The sequence below is a fragment of the Parasteatoda tepidariorum genome, chromosome 7 (genome assembly GCF_043381705.1).
Source record: "Parasteatoda tepidariorum isolate YZ-2023 chromosome 7, CAS_Ptep_4.0, whole genome shotgun sequence".
NCBI lineage: Eukaryota > Metazoa > Arthropoda > Arachnida > Araneae > Theridiidae > Parasteatoda > Parasteatoda tepidariorum.
The window spans coordinates 40,310,136-40,321,747 of record NC_092210.1 but is presented as its reverse complement, the minus strand read 5'-3'; the positions used below and the strand labels follow the sequence as shown (position 1 = coordinate 40,321,747).

The 11,612-nt window shown below is 30.3% G+C and overlaps 1 long non-coding RNA gene across 1 annotated transcript in view; it reads right to left on the bottom strand.

Moving 5' to 3' along the window:
- LOC107454027 (uncharacterized) overlaps window positions 1-9,571 on the bottom strand; it is a 15,722-nt gene extending 6,151 nt beyond the window's left edge. The window contains exons 1-3 of the long non-coding RNA XR_001585412.3: window positions 9,556-9,571; window positions 9,266-9,401; window positions 3,032-3,058 (exon numbers count right to left, since the gene is read on the bottom strand). This is a non-coding gene — a long non-coding RNA (uncharacterized lncRNA). The remainder of the gene's footprint in view (window positions 1-3,031; window positions 3,059-9,265; window positions 9,402-9,555) is intronic.
- Window positions 9,572-11,612: the final 2,041 nt, after the last annotated feature.

The following is an 11,612-nucleotide window of genomic DNA, read 5'->3' as shown; positions in this document are numbered from 1 at the left end:
AAGTATATATATATATACTATTTTGCTCATTACATTCACTAAAATTTATACTTCAATTGTTTTGATAAAATGGTTATCACAGAAGCATTTTCAACTTGCTATAAATTAAATATTGCTGTTGAATCATAAATACATAATGAATTAATGTTTTTAATGAACTAAAAAAAAATGCTAAACAAATTTTTTTGACTGACAAATATGAGACGAAATAGTAATAAATAAAATAAAATAAAATTATATCTTAAAAATGACAAAGTTAAATTTTATGACTTGGAACCCATTCCAGATATGCTATATTGGAGATTTTTGGGTTTTTTTTTCTTTAATTAAGTACCAAATTTCAATCCCTTTAATGCAGAAATTTGCAACTTTAATTGTTTTAGGAATCTGAAAATATTAATAAATAGGCAGTTAATTCGGTACTTCATGTATATACTTCAGAGGATTTCACAAATCCTTTATTTTTCTTTAATTTTGCCTTACACTTGTATTCTCAGTTTCTGCAAGAAATATGAATTTTAAAAAAAATAATGTAAGGACTTTTATAAGTTTTTGTTAGTATGTGAAAAATCATGACGTAAGTCAGTGTATAGAGAGAAAAACTCTGGTAAAGTTATCATACTTGTTTGGTACTGACATTTCCGAAAAAAAAAGTCATAGTTCTAGTAATGAAATCAAAATATACGGTATTTGAACAAGTCATTGTAATTTTTCCATCCGTATGTTAATTGGTTTACCGAAAATTTTAGTTTTCAAAACTATAGTTCTCGCTACCCAACATATATGTTGAAAATACAAAACCAAAAGCGAAAATTGACCAATTAAGTATATGGTTTTTATGCCATCATGTAAAATATCATGATAAAATTATCAAAAATTTCTTCAAAGATGTTCCTCATTTTACCACTGATTTTTTCATTTTTAAACTTATGGTAACCATGCCTTTTACGAAGTAGTATAGTGTTAGTACTTTATTTACGTTGCACTAGTGCTGCACAATTGATTGAAGAATATTAGCGATGATCTGGGAAATATCCCTGAGAAGGATCCGAAGACTTATCATCACCATTTTGATCCTTAAAAGAAGGAATGGCTCCTCGCTGTAGTAGCCCAAAGACCTGCGGTTGAAGTCCAGTAATTTCAAGCAGAACTGCCTAAGGAGGACCTATTAGGCGCGTCAGTGAGCTCTTGGCAGGCTGATCAAAGTGCTCACCCACCCGCTCACTAACCGCACCTAAAACCCTGGATACTTCGATAAAATAGAGCTACTCTTTTCCACGCGACCTTAGTGTCTCTTTCGATTTTAATTGGCTGCCCCCATTCACTTAGGTAAACTGCTGACATTTTGTTGATTGGCTTGAACGGCGAAGTATGATAACGACCGATTTGTAATTTTTATTTTCGCTTTTCTTTTAACTTTTATTGTTTCATACTTTTAATACAATAATTAAAGGTTGCTGCGTGCTAAAATATGTAAAAATTAGGCTTTAAGTTATATCGCTAACCTGTTGGAGACTCATGGATTGAACTAGACTCATGGAACAGGGGAAAGTGTTACAGCTTCTGTTGACCGAAAGTGACCTGGAGCACCAAAGGTAGAAGACTGATTTAGCTCCATAGTTTAACCTGCTAGCATTACCTGGGCATAACGGAATGGCCTTCATGCCTAGGGTGGCCTTAGGCCCTACCTGGAGCTAAGCTCCCGACGTACTTCTCCCATTCCGCCCAGTGGCACCCCCTCGCCACGGTGAGGCAGCTGGCAGGATTTGAGGGGGAACACCTTTGCAACTGGATGAATGTTGGAGACAGGGCTGCTGCTTCAATTTTTAGAATGCTCCTCAGGCTCTCAGCGGACTTTGGGGTACACTTCCAGTGGATTCCATCACACACGTTGGAATCAAAGGTAACGAGATGGTGGACTCACTGGCTAAAGATGCTTCTTTTGAACTTTTACAGCTAGATATACCTTCCACTTTCAATGAGGTCTTTGCAGAGTGCAAAAAAAATGTTTATGGACCTCTGGAGGGTTCCTCCTCCACATCGTTGGTATTTTAGAAAACGTCCTGGAGGTTCTTTGCTTTTTGAGGGACCTAGAACCCAGCAGACTTGTTTCTCTCGCTTTGCAAGTGGTCGCTTGAGGTGTCTCTTGTATGTTCAGGGGCGAAAGACTTATGGACTTTACACTAAATGTAGAACTGCTCAAGCTTTGCCCGAACATATTCTAAACTGTATCGATTTTAAGATCGACGAGGTTTTTTCAAAACCTCACCTGTTTTTAGACTTTCTGGAAATTTTTGGACATATGCATTTGGTCTAATTGGAATGGACCTTTGAGGATTAGAAACAACTACACCAGTTGGAGATCGCAATAAAGAACGACTGAGAGTATGGTCGCGTAGAATTGGCAGAGATAAATGTACTCCAAACGATACTAAGTATGATCAAATTTTATCTTAAAAAAATGCTGAGCAAAATAATTGTCCCATTATATTTCAGACATTATATTTAGAAACTTTTGAGTCTGCTAAACAATTTTCTGAAATTATTTAAGCCTTGTTTCCCTAAATGTTTTATTTTAAATCATTTACTGTAAAAAATAAATATATTCAAAGTTTTTGAAATAAACTTTTACGAAAAAGTTTTTTTTAATTTGATTTGATTATGCAAAATCATCAATTAGTAGTGGCATTCAAAGTGAAATACATATTGAAATGCTTTTCCTAGAAAGTCAGTTGCAACAGAAACGATTTCCTTTTATTTATTTTGAATATTAAAAACAATTTTTAAAATTTATAATTTCCAACCAAGCCATAACTTCCCACCAAAATTTCAAACAATACGTATAAATTATTGTCATCACTTTTTAATTATAATTTTTATTGCATTAATTTCTTACTTAACTTCGCAGTTTGTTTCATAAATTACAAATTCAGTACATACACATTACTATATACTAAGTTAATTTTAAAATTGTTGAATACCAATATTCAAAGTTTATTCATTCTTAATTTATCTATAAATGTTTACTTACCTCGTACGTTTACTTCCTCAGCCAGAGCTGAAACAAATAAGAATTGGTAAACATTTGCACTTCCACCATACAATTCATTTCGTTCAAGTTTTGAATTACGTATAAATAAAAACAGTCGGCTTAGTTTCAAAATTGTACGGAAAAAAAGTTATTAAAACCTCTTACCGTATGTATTACTAAAATCACTATTTATGTTTTATGAATATTTTCAGTGCATTTAAAATATGTTAGAATTTCGATTTTCTTTCAAAATTGTTTCTATGATAAAGTCACATTTTAATTTAATATTAAATACTTTATATATGTTTATTTTAACAATTAATTTTCCTTTCAAATGCAACTTTTCATTGCATAAATTTCTGGTAGATTATAGCACATTTTAAAGTAAGACAGAGATATGTCTATAGCAGCGATTCCAAATTATTTTCCTATTCGTTTCGTTAGTTTGTACTTTTCATAATCAATGGCAAATTTTGAAACCTCTGGTTAAATATAGATCTAACCTATAAATAATTTACTGAATTTTTCAGTTACCTTTATGACCAAGCGGTCGGACATACCATACTGTCCATTAAAATTGCTTCACAAGGAACGTGACACACCACGAACGTGAAATTTACAGGACGGATAAAGCATGTTGTGATATGCAAATGAGTAGCTTATCAGCGCATTCATGCAAAGCAGACGGTGATAGCGACACCTACAATGTGTATAAAAGAAGAGATTAGACAGTAAGTTTCTCATGCAGAAATTGAATTTGAGCGTTGTTCTTGGGTGAAAGAGTTTTTGTTATGCCTCGTGTAAGAAGGAAAAATGTCTACCAGCACGTGTCTGAGTTTGATTGAGGTCAAATTGGGGCCTACCGGGAATGCGATTTATATTACCGAAGCATTGCTGCTCGCGTTCGTCGAAATCTCATGACTGTTAGGGGAATATTGAATCGATGGGTTCATGATGATCATAGGGAAAGCCGTGCAGGATCTCAGCGGGCCCCCATCACTAACAGTCGACAAGGCAGACATGTTATCCACATGACCTTAGGGATCGTACAGCTAGGTCACAAACCCTCAGTCAACAAATCGGGTCATTTGCAAGACAACAAGTGTCTGCACTAACAGTTCGACGACGTTTGCAGTACGGACTGTCAGCACGGAGACCATGACTTCAGCTACCATTGACGCTGCATCACAGTCAGGAGCGCCCCCAATAGTGTTATCAACGACGAACCGGGACGCAGAAATGCATGACGCCGTCTTTTCAGACGAATCCTGTTCTGTATATAGCATCATGATGGCCGCATCCGTGTTTGGCGACATCGTGGAGTACGCCCATTGGCAGCTTGCAATCGACATCGTTATACTAGGCTCTCACCTGGAGTAATGGTATAAGGTGTCATTATATACACGTCTTGATCACCCTTTTGTTCGCATTGCCGGCTATTTGAACAGCAACCGTTACATTTTTGAAGTGTTAGGGCCAGTTTCTCTTCCTAAACTTCGAAGCCACCATAACGCTACGTTTCAACAAGACAATGAATTCTGAAAATTTAATTACTTGTTCTTCCAACTGCGTTGTATGGGACCAATAAATATCATTCTGTTATTTGCATTCCTTCCTGGTGCAGCAATTTTAATGGCTAGTAGTGTATTAAATATAACTTTTGCTCGCATCACACTGTGTGTGAAGCTCATCGTTAAAATCTAAATCCCTTAAAAAATCTCTATAGCGGTATTTATAAATATATATTTTTTGCACAAAAAATAATGATTGTTAAACGGTTAATAAGATTAGACATTTTTTAAATAACTTTATGTTAAAATGTAGATCAGAATTTCGTCATAATAATAATAAAAAATAACCATTCTCTAAGTTTTAAACTCTTAAATCAAAAGCGTAATGATAGCACTACAGGAGAATACCTTTAAATTAGGGATACACAAATATTTAACCTTTGTAACTTTAACTTTATGCTTATGACAACCAAAACAATATGGAAATGAATGAGGAAAAACAGGATCCTACCATGTGAATTTTTTGTCAATAAAAATGCACCGAAAATAATGGAAAACTGTGTTAGACCACTATGTTTTTATGTTACACGGAGAAATTTTCTAAATGTGTGATATTTTTAAAAAATATATGTCTAATAAGATTTGATAAGATGTGAGATATTTTGTAATAAATATTATGTAATTAAAGAAATTTTGAAAAACTTATTTCTATGATATAATAATCATTGTTACATAAAAAATTTAGAAAAAAAAAACAGTTATATTTACTCCCCAAAACATAAAGTTGCCGATGTTCTGAAACTATACGCATAACAATCTCAACTTCTCAAAATTCTGAGAACTAATTAAACTAGATTCAAATGATTTGGAAATCCCATGATGTGAGATATTGTGATGTTTATTTATTAAAGAAATAAATTACATAACAGAAAACCCAAATTCTAAGACTTTGAGATGGATATACCGAATGAAATAATCTGCAGAAGTTTAGGATATATATCATTCTACGGGAAACAAATATCAGCAATAAAGAGTCATAATTTATTCTTCTGTTTTAAAGTATGAAAAATTCATAAATCGAAATGTCATAAAATATGAAGGATACGTGAAAAACATCGCACCGAATAATGTTGAACGGATTTAACTCTAACTACAAAGAAGACTATCCAGCTTAGATTCAGAAATTTTTTTATAAAGAGGAACTTCTGATTTCAGATTTTGCTTCAGAGATGCTAAAATTAATTTCACCCATAAAAACATTTTTTTTCATAAAATCTAATACCGTATATTTTACAGTAATAAATATTTAACTGCAGTGATTCAGGGATTTTACAACAAATATTACTGTAAAAATTTGGTATATCAGTTTATTTGTTCCATAAAATTATACGATAAAAAGGAACTTTATGGTAAAAAAGCACCGGCACCCTAGGTGCCGGTACTTTTGCGATGTTGAACCGGTGCTAAGTTGAAATCTCAAAACAAGAAATGTCATCTAAAATATGCTAATTAGTTTGCGATAATTTGGGTAAATGGTATTTTAAGTTAAGAAATCAAGTACAAAAACATAAATAACGTATAATACGTATAATACCCTTAATAAATAACATATATATTAGTTTTATTACCTGAATTATGCTTTTTCTTACCACAAATTCATTTAACATACAGTATGTTAATTTTATTGGAATTTTTTTCTCCGAGCAGTATGACTTAAATGAGTGGTGACTGAAGGACATTTAAATGAGACGTCAAAAAGAGGAACCTCGGCAGTGTTTCTGCTCATTGACAACAAATGCGTCTCGAAGTCATTAGAAAATTTTTATAATCTGAATGAATATTACAAAAATTCTACCCTGATTCTTCCTGATTTTAAATGTAAAGACAGTAGGTGGTAATCAAAAAATTATTTTCATGATGCTTGAACAACAAGCAATGTATAAAAAGTAACTAAAAATCCAGATAACAGTAATCACTCGCTCAAAGAGGAGTGATAAAGTAAAACCTCAAACTAAAAATTGAATTTAAGAATGTTTGCTTAATCCTAGTAAAGTGTTCTTGCCTCCATTTTCCCTCAACCTTGCCTTAACGAGAAAAAAAATCAGCAGTTTAGCAAAAAATGCTGCAACTTCGTAGCTGCTTTTTTCCTAGTTTGTTAAGCACCCACGTATAGTATTTTTAATTTCAAGTTCAGCAATTAAATATTCTCTGTCTGGGCATCAACTGCAAGTTTTTTTATCCATCAAACTTCCCATATATATCCTACACACTTTTAAAAGTTCACGATTGTTTGTTACGTTTTGCGCTCGTGGTCATGTTAGTATATGCGCAGCAAGACGAAATTTAAGGTGAAGTTGAACACTCAAAAATGTGGCAGCCGCAACTCTGGTGATTTCTTATTATTTAGAGAAACTTCCTTGCACATTTTTTTTCTAATTTTTTTCCTTTTCAAAATGAATCTTTTTTTTCCTCATAAGTTATGTTTTTAAAATTAAATAGGTGAATGTAGTGACAACACTTGATCACGTAAATGTTACACTAGCACGAAGATTTTAGATTTGTGAAGGTAGATATTTTAAGAAATAGATATAATAATAATGGATATAATAATTTTATTTCAATAATAGATATAATAATAATAGATAAAAATAATTTTATTTCAGCAATAAATATAATAATAATAATAGATATTTTAAAGTATTAAATTGGTTTTAATTGCACTGGCTTAGTTTAAATTGGTATTTACACTATAAAATCCTGGATCAAATTATGGGAAAAAGTCCCAGCAAGCAAGGTGCTGGTACTTTTCACCATGGAATCCTATTTTTATCAGAGTGTGTTACGGAACAAAAAAATTTGATATATCGCATTTTTTTAGAGCAATAAATGCCCTATAATCACTGAGTCACTTTAAGTAAATCAATATTACTGGAAAAATTACGATATAAAAAATGGATTTTATTGCAAAATGGATTTTACGGATGATGCACTCTAAGTGTCAGTACTCTATGCCATAATTTGGTCCGGAATTTCACACTATGTAATAGATTTGTCTAAACATCAGTAGTTGTTCAGTTTTCTAATTCAAGTGCAAAATCTGTTAAAATGTATTTTTTTTTTGCTTTCGTTTTATTTGTCTCTTTTTAAAGGATATGATTAATATAGATCAAGCATATATCTTTGATTTACTTAAATCAGATTTTTAGAGTATTCAGCATCTAAAAGATACATTAATTTGAACTTTTCTGTGAATTCAGTCTTTGCAAAAAAGACTATTTTTATGAATGAGAGTCAAAAAAATTTTAACAGAAAGATATGCAATTTTTTTGTCATTTAAAATAATATAATTATAATTTTACATAATAAAATGAGCAGTAATAAGTACAATCAGCCAGTAATAAGCATGGTAACTACAATGAGCAAAATCAGCCAAATTATTTCTAAATAATGAAAATACTAAAAAAACTTGAATTTTTAAATTTTCATTCTTCAAAATTCCACAGATTCTGAACTAATTTTGGCTTACCAATAAAATTACATAGTTCAAAAAAATGCGAAAAATTGAGTGCCTTCTTATCCAATTATTTTTACCGTTAATAAATTAAGAAAAAAATTTAAATAATTATTAAAAAATATATTGAATAAAATTTTCCGTGAACAAAATATTTTGAATTGCTTAAATTTATTTCCAAGCGAACGAAAAAGTCGTATGATGAATTATAAAATACGCAGTAAATGCAAGGAGTAAAACTTTTGACTAAACTATTTGATTTTCCACGAATGTGGTTACTCCTATTTTGAAGAATTTTCAGATCCGTCTAAAAAAGTGCATCGATAGTAAGTAAAAGTACGTATTTACGAATAATTTGGTAACTTATGACATTGTCTTCACATAAACATATCTAAAGGTAGACCCCTAACATAGAGATTGCAATTTAGTACCTGAAATGCTGATAATTAGTAAAGTTGTTATTAAACTGTCGCCTTTTTCATTTATACACTGTATTGTAAATAGTATAGTTATACTAAGTTTTCTTTTTGAATTTACAAATGACAAAAGTAAAAAAAATTTTTTCAGAGTTATGTATTTTATGATATTTCAATACTTTTAAGATAGTTTAAACCTGATAAACCTGAAATTAGTAATTCGTTCATTAAACATTACTTAACCATCAGCAATACTTTAAATAAATCAATGTATCTGACTGAGCTTTTAAAAAATAGTTTTGAAATACGCCTTTTATACGTCTAAAAGTAATAAAAAATGTATTAAAATAGTGGAATTTTAATAAATTATTACCATAAGTTTTCTAATAGTTTCTAATAATTTTCCTTTCCTTTTTGTAAGGGTTTTGATACATTTTTAGATGCTCAGCAGAATCCTTTGAGATTTAGATATTTTTCAGTAATTAATTTCGACAATAATTTACAAGCCTTGCTTCTACGGAGACTACAAAACACCGTAAATATAATTTTCAGAACTACATTTACTAAACAAATCAAATTTAAATTTCAATTCAAAATAATTGAATTTAAAAACTCTCCCTTAGGTAAGTTTATTTTAATTCAAATACTTTATTTAATTTCCCACAAAATAATCATAATCTGTAATTTTAATTGAATTTCTGTTGGATTTGGAGTAATTATCTTTAGGAAAAATTATTTTGTCAACATAAGAGTAAAACATATAATTAGTTTCGTATAAATTTTAAATTCAACTTACCAGCAACTATAATACTGAATATTAGGAAAATAAAAGGTATCACTTCCATCTTTTTAGAATTCTGATAGAACTAATGAAAAAAGCGTGTATTCAAAATTTATCTTCTTTATATTCATATAAAATATAATTGATGCACCTGGAAACAAGCAAATATCAATAAAATTTTTATTCCGCGGAAATGAATAAAATATACATTCACATATTCTAGTAAAGTTAATAGCAATCTTGAATTATATTAAATTAAGTTTATTTTGATGCAAGCAAATAAAAATTTGATTCAAATACATTACGTGTCGTTTAAACAGTGGACTGGATGATGTCGTTATGATATGCATTCAAGTTATCACAAGTTTGACAAAAGAATCAAATATCTTATGGTAAATCTGTAAAGCATCAAATGAATGTAATTTGAAAAATGTATGTAAACAATATTAGTTATAAGAATTTCGAAATTTTTTGGAATTACATTTATCAAGTATTTTTCTTAAATAGATTCATGTGGGTAAGACTTGGTCAAAAAGCAAAAAAGATCTCAATGTTTCAAGAATATTTTAATCAATGTAATTAAGGTTTGCATTGAGCAACACTGTAAGAAATTCCGACCAAATTACGGTATAAAGTACCAGCACTTTAGGTACACCATTTAGGTACGTGTAAAATCCCATTTTACAGGAAAATTTTTGTCGTGAAATATAATACTGTAATTTTTACCGTAATATTTATTTAGTTAAAGTGATTCTGTGATTTTACGATAATTGGTGATGCAAAAATTAGGGTATATCAGATTTTTTCAGCAATATGTTCCGTATGGTTAGCATGATTTTCTTTTTTAGAAATATGTATAGCAATAGGCATCAAAACGGGCCTTGTTATACCAAAGGATAACATATGAATCTTTATGAGATTAAATTCTTCAAATCTCTGCCAGCATTTTTACATCTACACTAGAAATGTTGAATCTTTTTGAAATTTAAATTAGCATTTTCTTCCTTTCTTTCTTTCTTTAAAAAAATCTTTCATGATAAGTGGAATTTTGATGCAAAAATGAATTTTATAACTTATAAAATCAGTTATAAAATCAGTTATATAACTTATAAAACTTATAAAATCACTATTACAACTTATAAAACTTATAAAATCAGTTATTTCTTTGAATTTACTCACTAAATAGCGATACTAAAATTATTTGATTTTCGTTTCCGTTTATTTCATTTTGGAAACAAATTCTGGGACCAAAGATACTGTGTACTGGGTAAGAATTTTATTTATTCATTTTTTTTGAAAATATCTCATTTTTTCTTAAAAGTAAATGTTTAGTAATATTTAGTTTATTTAATAATGAGTTTCAGCAAAGTTAAAGTAACAAGGAGCTTAACATTTTATTCCATATTTGTCTCTTTCTCAGAATTTTGCAATTCTGTACTATCCACTTATGAAGATAATATAAAATGTTATTTGTGTGTGCAATATGGCGCAAGACATTGTTTACTTTCTGAGAGAGATCCTAGTATTTCCGATATCAGCCGATTCATATCCTAAAACATTGAAGCAGTCTGGTTGATCGCATCAATTCCAACAGTCTCTCATGATCGCATTTTGCAACTCATTCGCGATTATCACAAGAAATATATTTACATAATTCGATAAAATAAATCTAAAAGAAACTCTAAGTTTGATTCTAAAACATAATTAAACAGAAAAAAAGTTATTCGATATTGGATCCTGAAAATCTGTAAATTTTGAAAAATATAGTTGTGAAAGGGCGTGAAAAGTTCCCGCCAAAAAATGATCCTCCTTAATTGATCAAAAAAATTTTAAAAAAATGTGTATTTGGAAAAGTTGATGAAACAGATACACATAGTGGAGTGGAAAAAATTCGAGTGGGAAAGCGAAAATAATGGAAAATAAAAACGAAAATCTGTAAATAGAGCAAAAATGGACAAATATATTATAACTAATCAATCCCAAATTTCTACGCATGGAATGCCTGACACATAAGAATTGGAAAAAAAAAGCAACAACTTCCATGACAACAAGAAACTAATCTCTATTATCTTCAGTAGAAGATGCATCGGCAGTTTTGAAAGATTATTGCTGGTTGGTATTATTACTGAAACTGATAAATCTTTAGTCTTTGATAAAAATAGAATTTGTAAAGTTCGCCAACGTAATCGCATATCATTTTTTGAGAACATTGAGAATTGAAACCTCGAAACATGTTGTAATAGGGAAACATGATAAAACTCTTCATCAAGAGAAAATTATCGAAAAATATTATAGAAAAAGCAAAAGAGAAATACATTTTGTCCTGCTTGTTGAGCCACAATCCTCATATTTAGGTCATACA